This window comes from Gorilla gorilla, chromosome 7 (genome assembly GCF_029281585.2).
Source record: "Gorilla gorilla gorilla isolate KB3781 chromosome 7, NHGRI_mGorGor1-v2.1_pri, whole genome shotgun sequence".
Taxonomy (NCBI): Eukaryota; Metazoa; Chordata; class Mammalia; order Primates; family Hominidae; genus Gorilla; species Gorilla gorilla.
In genome coordinates, this window is record NC_073231.2 from 151,207,963 (window position 1) to 151,217,151 (window position 9,189).

General features: G+C 49.7%; 1 long non-coding RNA gene across 3 annotated transcripts; it reads left to right on the plus strand.

Moving 5' to 3' along the window:
• The first annotated feature begins 705 nt into the window (after positions 1–705).
• LOC129524107 (uncharacterized) lies at positions 706–6,880 on the plus strand. Of its 3 annotated transcripts, XR_010135072.1 has the most exons (6): positions 706–1,322; positions 2,105–2,328; positions 3,330–4,177; positions 5,021–5,131; positions 5,333–5,401; positions 6,570–6,880. It is a non-coding gene; the product is annotated as an uncharacterized lncRNA (long non-coding RNA). The 3 variants fall into 3 exon arrangements; XR_010135073.1 differs by lacking the exons at positions 706–1,322; positions 2,105–2,328; positions 3,330–4,177 and adding an exon at positions 4,190–4,376; XR_008667758.2 differs by lacking the exons at positions 706–1,322; positions 2,105–2,328; positions 3,330–4,177 and having other exon boundaries at positions 4,416–5,131.
• Positions 6,881–9,189: the final 2,309 nt, after the last annotated feature.

Sequence of the window (9,189 nt, forward strand, 5' to 3'; positions counted from 1 at the left end):
GAGGGGCTGGCACGCACTCCCCGCATCGCGGGGGGTGTCTCATCCCCTTGCGATGGGGGTCCTAAGAGCCAGGGGGGGAAGAGGGGCTGGCTCTTACACCCCGCATCAAGGGGGTTCCCGGCGATGGGGGTCCTAAGAGCTAGTGGGGGAAGAGGGCCTGGCTCTTATTCCCCGACTCGCGAGGGATGCCTCTCCCCTCTGCGATGGGGGTCCCAAGAGCCACGGGGAAAGAGGGGCTGCCTCTCAGTCCCCGCCTCGCGGGGGGTGCCTCCTCCCCCTGCGATGGGGGTCCTAAGAGCCAGGGGGGGAAAGGAGCTGGCTCTCAGTCCCTGTCTCGTGGGGGGTGCCTCCCCCCCCCGGGATGGGGGTCCCAAGAGCCAGGGAGGGAAGAGGGGCTGGGTCTCAGTCACCGCCTCGTGGGGGGTGCCTCTCCCCGCTGCGATGGGGTTCCTAATAGCCAGGGGGGGAAGAGGGGCTGGCTCTCTGTCCCTGCCTTGTGGGTGGTCCTTCCCCCCGCTGCGATGGGGGTCCTAAGAGCAAGGGGGGGAAGTGGGGCTGTCTGTCTGTCCTCGCCTCACCAGGGGTGCCTCGCACCCTTGAGATGGGGGTCCTAAGAGCCAGGGGGGGAAGTGGGGCTCTCTGTCTGTCCTCGCCTCACCAGGGGTGCCTCGCACCCTTGAGATGGGGGTCCTAAGAGCCAGGGGGGGAAGAGGGGCTGGCTCTCAGTCACCACAGCATGGGGGGCCTTTCTGTTCTGGTTTTGCCCAAGAGTAAGCTTATTTGCATCTGGTTCTAGCAGGGCAGTTGCTGCCAAGGCCCTCAAACATGGGGGCCATCCTTTCGAATCTCTGTCTAGCTGTTTAGAGAGGTAGGCCACCGGCCTCAGCCAAGGCCCCACAGTTTGGGTTTAAAGTCCAGCTGCCATCTTTTCTCTGATGCATACAATGGAAAAGGCTTTGTGAGATCAGGTAGCCCCTGGGCTGGGGCTTTCAGAAGTTTTTCCTTTAAGTCATGAAAGACTTGCTGTTGTTGGAATCCCCATTCCAAATGTTCCCGGTCCCCGTCCCCTTTGTCACGTCATAGAAAGGCGTGGCTAATACTGCAAAGTTTGGGCTCCGCAGTCTACAAAACCCCACAGCTCCTAGGAATTCTCTCACCAGCCTTCTGCCCTTAGGCTCCAGTAGATTGCAAATGACCTGCTTTCTTTGGGATCCCGGGCTGCTTTCGGACACCTGTCGAATAGTAAATCCCAAGTAAGGTACCTGCGGTCGTCGGCAGATCTGAGTTTTCTTCTTGGACACCTAATACCCACAGCCCTCCAGGTCGGTCCTAAGGATCTTAGAATCCTCGATGGGGGTCATAAGCCGGGGGGGAAGAGGGACTGGCTCTCATTCTCCGCCTCGCGGGGTGTGCCTCCCCCGTGTGATGGGGATCCTCAGAGTTGGGCGGGGAAGAAGGGCTGGCTCTCAGTCACCGCCTCGCGGGGGGTGCCTCCCCCCCTGCGATGGGGGTCCTAAGAGAAATGGAGGGAAGAGGGGCTGGCTCTCAGTCCCCGCCACGAGGGGGGTGCCTCCCCTCCTGCGATGGGGGTCCCAAGAGCCGGGGGGGAAGAAGGGCTGACTCTCAGTCCCTGCCTCGCGAGGGGTGCCTTGCTACCCTGCGATGGGGGTCCTAAGAGCCAGGCAGGGAATAGGGGTTGGCTGCCAGTCCCCGCCGCGTGGGGGGTGCCTCCCCCCCACAGCGATGGGGGTCCTAAGAGCCATGGGGGGAAGAGGGGTTGGCTCTCAGTCCCCGCCACGCGGGGGGTGCCTCCCCTCCTCGAGATACGGATCCTAAGAGCCAGGGGGGGAACAGGGGCTGGCTCAGTCCCCGCCTCGCGGGGGGTGGCTCGCTCCCCTGAGATGGACATCCTAAGAGCCAGGGGAGGAAGAGGGGGAGAGGATGATAATAACTTCAGCATTGCAGGCTGTGTTCACCCAGCCTGTTAAATTGTTATTAGTATCCTGAAAGGGAGAGGATGATATTACTCCCCATAACAGACATGACTCCCCATCGTAGAGCACGAGGTGTACACCCGCCCTGTGATTTTCTTCCTCATATTCAGAGACCGTGAGGTTGATGTCACTCCCAATATCGGAGGAAGTATGCACCCCCGTGTGAGATGGTCCTTAATAATATTCCACGGCGGAGGGGGTGATATGACTACATACATGGCAGAAAGTGGAAACCCCCCAGGGATATTATTCCCACGATCCTGGAGGGAAGAAGATGATGTTACTTTCTATATGACAGAAGGTGGATGAAGTGGTGGACTGCCCCTCCACACCTGTGAGTATTTCTAGTTGGGTGGGACGAGAGACTGAGGAAAGAAATAAGACACAGAGACAAAGTGTAAAGATACAACAGTGGGTCCAGGAGACCGGCGCTCAGCACACCAAGGACCTGCACCGGCACCAGCCTCTGAGTTCCCTCAGTTTTTATTGATTATGATTTTCATTATTTTAGCAGAAAGGAATGTAGTAGGAGAGCAGGGTGATGATAAGGAGAGAGTCAGCAGAAGACAAGTGAGCAAAAGAATCTATGTCATAATTAGGTTCAAGGGAAGGTACTATGACTGGACGTGCACGTAAGCCAGATTTGTTTCTCTCCACCCAAACATCTCAGTGGAGTAAAGAAGAACAAGGCAGTGTTACTGCAAACATGTCTCGCCTCCCGCCACAGGGCAGCTTTTCTCCTATCTCAGAGTTGAACGAATGTACAATCGGGTTTTACACCAAGACATTCAGTTCCCAGGGGCAAGCGGGAGATAGTGGTCTTCCTCCATCTCAGCTGCAAGAGGCTTTCCTCTTTTATTAATCCACCTCAGCACAGACCCATTACGGGTGTCGGGCTGGGGGACAGTCAGGTCTTTCTCATCCCATGAGGCTATATTTCAGACTACCACATGGGGAGAAAGCTTGGACAATACCCTGCTTTCAAGGGCAGAGGTCCCTGCGGCTTTCCACAGTGCATTGTGCCCCCGGTTTATTGAGACTAGAGAACGGCGATGACTTTTACCAAGTATACTGCTGGTAACCATTTTGTTAACAAGGCACGTCCTGCACAGCCCTACATCCCTTAAACTTGGATTTTATACAACACATGTTTTTGTGAGCTCCAGGTTGGGTCAAAGTGGCTGGGGCCAAGCGGCTAGGGCAAAGCTACAAATTAACAACATCTCAGCAAAGCAATTGTTTAAAGGACAGGTCTTTTTCAAAATGGAGTCTCTTATGTCTTTCCTTTCGACATGGACACAGTGACAGTCTGATCTCTCTTTCTTTTCCCTACAGGTGGACACGCCCCCACTGATATTCCTTCTAATTGCAACGTGGGAGAGGAGGATATGACAGGCGATATCGCAGGGAGTAGAAACACCCCTGTGATACTGTTCTTCATATTCAGGGATGAAGAGGATGATATTACTCCCAATACAGATGGGTGTACACCCTCTGTACACCGAGGGTGTACACCCGTCTGTGAAAGAGTTCGTAATCTCCAGAGGGGGAGATGATATTACTCACAATATGGTAAAGAGGCTGTGAGTCCACGGAGGATCCTCAGAGCCAGTGGGGGAAGAGGGGCTGGCTCTCAGTCCCCACCTCAGGGGGGTGACTACCCCCACTGCGATGGGGGTCCTAAGAGCCAGCGGGGGAGGAGGAGCTGGCTCTCAGTCTCCGCCTCGCGAGGTGCCTCCCCACCTTGTGGTCGGGGTCCTAAGAGCCAGGGGGGAAGAGGGGCTGGCTCTCTTTGTGGATGATTCTTTTTCCATTCTCATGCACTTTTCTTTTTTCTTTCTTTTTTTTTTTTGAGACTGAGTCTTGCTCTGTTGCCCATGCTTTGCTGGATCTCGGGTGACTGCAACCACTGCCTCCCAGGTTCAAGAGATTCTCCTGCCTCAGCCTCCTGAGTAGCTGGGACTAGAGGCGTGTGTCACCACACCCAGCTAATTTTTGTATTTTTAGTAGAGATGGGGTTTCACCATGTTTGCCAGGATGGTCTCTATCTCCTGACCTTGTGATCCACCCACCTCAGCCTCCCAAAGTGCTGGGATTGCAGGTGCGAGCCACTGGGTCCAGCCTCTCAGGCGATTTTCATACCTGCATACTCTGATCACTACTCTGTTAAACAGTCAAGGAAGGTAAGTATTATCTTCAGATTTCCAGAGCTCTGTCTCTGTACAGCCCTCTCCTCCTCAATATTCTGCCCTATGAATTCTAGCCACATTGGCCTTCCCAGACTCACAGTTCTGTCCTCTCAACTCAGGAAGATCTCTGAGCTCCATCTGCATTCTTTCTTCCTGTGCTGTGGCCTGGAAAGTTTTCTAAGGTGTTTGGGAGGTCAATTGTGGGGTTAGCCTCATTTGTTTCTCATTTGTTGACGATCACTGCCTTTTGATGCTTGATTCCAGTGATTGATTCCCTTTGTTGCTTGAGGGCCATAGTTTCATATATTTTGTCCAGTATTTTTGTTGTTTTAGGTCAGAAAGTAATTTTGGTCTCTGTTACTCCATCTTGGCCAGAAGTGTAAGACCTAAGCATTTACACATCAAAATACTGCACACATAATTTTAGTTTAAGCCACTTTTTAAAAAATCTCCTTCATTTTCCATTTAGCATTCTATTTAGGGTATTACATTGGTTTTTTTGAAATTCTGTTATTGGCAGTTTCTATTGCCTATCAATCCCATTTAAAGATAGTGCATAGGGTATTCTAAAATAGCTGTTAAGCAAAGAGAAAATTGGGCCTGATAGGGTGAGAATCACAGCTCTAATACCTAGAGTGACCTTATAATGTATTGTCCAAAGGAGATATTTTTGACAGTGAAAGAGGGTGTTGTTAGTAATTATATCAGGACCATGGCCTAAACCAGGACTATCCCAGGCAGCCTGGGACATATTTGTACCCCATCTCTATTTAATGCCTTTATACAATTCTTTACTTAATTCTACCAGCCTTTATTGAGCCTGCTTTCTTTGTCTAGCTGAGTGCCACGTGCTGACATCACTAAGATCAATACAGCAAACTCTGAAAGATGGACAGAGAGACAGGAGATGGTCCTTTATAATGCAGTGTGATCTGTGCTGCAATAGAGGTGAGCACAAGGGCCTTACGAAGGCTCAGTGAAGAGCATGCTTGACTGCAGGGGAGGGCACTTAGGTTACAAAAGATGAGTCGAAGTATGTTCATAGGGAGCATGGGAGGAGACGTGGTGGGAAAGGTATTCCAGACAGTGTGTGTCAAGGCCAAGAGCCAGGGGAACACAGGTGGGGCTTTTTTTTTTTTTTCTTCTAAGATGGAAGAGTGTTCTGATCGGCTGGAAAACAACGCACATGGGAAGCTGTACAGAAATGAGTGGGGAAAGGTAATACTTAACAGCAACAGCAGTTAATATTTAGTGCCCACTTACGACAGGCTGGACACAGTTCCGGGTACTCTGAGCATATTCGCTCATTTAATCTTTACAACAACCCTATGAGGTAGGTACTATTATTATCCCCATTTTCAGGTGAGGAATCTGAGGCACAGAGAGAGTAAGCATGTTGCCCAGGGCCACGCACCAAGTATGTGGTAGGTCCTGGAGTTGAATGCAGAGCCCCTCCACTCTAAACTCCTGAAAGCCAGATGCTACAAGGCATTGTTATTCCAAGTGGAGAAATGCTAACGACATCATCCTGCAGGTGACCAGGAAACCCTGAAGCATTCGAAGCAGGGGAATGGCTTAAAACAAGGTGGTATAAGAAAGTGCTCCCAGAGCAGCATGAAATTCTAGTGTAGTGGAGGTCTCCGCTAGCCACAAGAGGTGGTAAGAGGCTGAGCTGAAGCAGCTGCAGCAGGGATGCAGAGGATACATTCCCCAAACCCTTATGGGCAGAGTCCTTTGGCTTCAGTGACCACGGCCAAGGGTGCAGAGGAGAAGTCCAAGAAGATGCCAGGTGTCTGGTTTATGCCCCTGTGTGAACGTGAAGCCTCTCATTGACATGCAGGTTACAGGAGGAACAGCAGGTTTATTTGGGAAGGAGGCTTCTAGACCATGACTTCCATTTTAGCCATGTAGTTTTTGAAGTGCTTGTACAAGTTCTAGGTGGAAATGTCCAGGAGGCAGTGGGGAACTCAAAGTAGATCTCAGGAGAGAGGCTTAGGCCAGAGGGCTTGGGGAATCATCAGCATGGGGGTGGGAGGAGAGCTGGTATTTGGATGAGATTGCAGTGGAGCATGAACAGAGTGGGAAAAGGTGGTGATGAACCCAGGGACTCCAGTATGCGGTAGCTGGCTGTGAGATTAGGAAGCAATGAAGGAGGCCGAGAAGGATGTGGGGGAGAAGCATCAATAAGGAATAAATGAGTTGCACGTGCTCCAGAGAGGCCAAATAAAGACTGGATTTGGCTCTCGCAGGTCATACACGAAAGAATCTTGGAACCAAAAGGAAAACGGTGGTGGTTTAAAGGGTATATTCAGTTTCTAGGTCTGCTGTCACAAAATACCAGAAACTGGGTGTCTTGTTAAAACAACAGAAATTTTTTCTCTCACAGTTTTGGAAGCTAGAAGTTCAAAACGAGGTGTTGGCAGCACCATGCTCTCTCTGAAGATGCTAGGAAGAATCTGCTCCATGCCTTTCCATTCGCTTCTGGGGTTTCCTGCAAGCCCTGACATTCCTTGGCTTGTAGATGCATCACCCCAGTTTCCGCCCCCATCATCACATGGCCTCCTCTCTGCGTGTGCCTCTGCATTCCCTCTATTCTTCTTCTAAGGACACCGACACCAGTCATAGTGGATTAAGGGTCCACTCCTAACTAATTACATCTGCAACAACCCTATTTCCAAATAAAGTCACATTCTAAGATTCCTAGGGAGAACATGAATTTTTGGGGGTGTGTGGATACTGTTCAACCTGGGACATGGAGTAAATAAATGGCAAGGAAGATTACAGATGACGTTAAGCTAAAGAGGGAGATAGGGTTAAATGTAGGACTTTTTTTTTTTTCCAGGACGGGAGAGGTTTAAACATGTTACTACATTGAATAAATGAAATAACCATGGACATGGAGTGGCTAAAGATTCTGAACTAAGTGCAAGTAATTGATAGCGCAAGCTCCCAAGGGGCTGGGGCCTGGAGCGCAGATGGATGGATCCACTGTGGGCAGAACTGGGGCGTGGGAGGGGTGTGCCGATGCAGATGTGTTTGAGTGTGGGGGGCCAGAAGCTGATTGGGGCGAAGCGTGACAGTGCGGCTCCAAGCACGCTGGAGGTGTTCACCAAGCAAATCAAGAGCAGATGGCAGAACAAGAAGCTGAAATAACAGCTTGTGAAATCAACCCTACTTTGTGGGGAGAGGATTAGTTAAGGATTCTAGCCATGAGAACCAAGAAGAGGAGGATAATCTGTTCATGCCTATTATGGGGCTTTGGGGGAGCAGTTTCAGCCTCAACCTGGAGAATGTTTTGGAAGGCCAGAGAAAGGAACCCTGCAAATCATGTGAGCTGGCCCCTCACTTTGAGATGAAGTGTCCATACAGCAGTAACACCACCCTCTGTAGTGGTTCTAGAGTGTGGCAATCTGGAGGGGTCATTATGGAAAAGGGCTGAAGCATAAGAATGTAGGCCCAATACTGAGATAGAAAGAGGATTCTCTGAGACGACTTAGGCAGGGTGATGGTGGTGGAGGTGGGTGTAAGAAGCCCTCTGCTGCCTCACTCTGAGCATGGAATTCAATTGGTCAAGAGCAGAGCCAATCACCATTTAGGCCCCCTTGTTAGCCTTAATTTATTCCTCAGGTATGGAGAATACTCCTCAAGATGCATTCAGAGTGTAAGCTACCTCTTCCTCAGCAGAGGACTGCCCTGCAGGTTTGCAGTTCTGTCATTTGGAAACTCCCTGATGTGTCCCTTGGCTCTTCCCATTCTTTTGCTTCAACACATTTTAAGACCAGGCACCTTAGCTGCAGAAACAGCATAAAAAACAAGTAGGTTTCAGGAAAAATTATCCCAAGTGGAGTCTCTACGGTGCTCTGTTTATCAGATGTAAAGCTTAAAACAGTGTAAGAGTTTTTACAGAGTGTATTCATATCACACCAGTTTGGGGTCCATAGACAGGGGCTTTTTCTAGATCAAACCGTTCAATTGTCCTGTTGATCCTGGCCTAAAATCTGAGTGGATAAAAAATATTTTAGGAGAGATGAGATTCTAACCCTCAATGGCAAAAAGCAGGGCTGAGCCCTAAGCCCACGTTTTTACACATATTTTACAATTGAATGTGTTGCACTACCGCTAGGACACTAGTTCTCAACCAGGGGCGATTTTGCTTTCCAGGGGACATTGGCAATGTCTGGAGACATTTTTTTTTTCCATTTTCAAAAATTGTGGCAAAGCACATAACATAAAATTAGCCATCTGAACAATTTTCATGTGTATAGTTCAGTGGCCCTAAGCACCTTCACACTGATGTGCAACCATCACCACCATCCATCCATAGAACTCTTTTTATTTTGCAAAACTGTAACTCTGTACCCATTAAACACTAACTCGCCATTTCCCTCTTCTCCCAGCTCCTGACAACCATCATTTGACTTTCTGTCTCCATGATTTTGACTACTCTAGGTACCTCAAATAAGTGGAATCATACTGTTGAGGGATTTTTGATGGTCACAACTTGGGATGGGGTGCTGCTGGTGTCTAGTGGGTAAAGGCTATGGAGGCCACTTAACATCCTGCAATGCACAGGATGGTCCCCGCAAGAAAGCCATAACTAACCCCAAACGTCAATCCTACCAAAATTGAGAAACTCTGAGCTAGAAAAATCCCATGAGTAATCTTACACCATGGAGTATCAGTCAATAGAGACTAGTTATGTTGCAATAAGAAACCACCTCCAAACGTCTGTGGTTTAAAACAACTTATATTTTTGCTCTAACATGGAGCATCCTTAATCAGCAATCCAGGCTGGTGGGAGTTCCATCCTGACCTGGGCTTCTACGATGACTGAAGCAGAAAAAGGATCAGTGATAAATTGTGCACTGGCTTTTAAAGCTCCCATTGGAAGTGTCCAGGTCATTTTCGGTCACACTTTCTTGGCCAGATCAAATCACAGGTCCACATCTCACTTCAAAGGGAGGAAGGAAGTGCATTTTTACTCTGAGGAAATACAACCACCACAC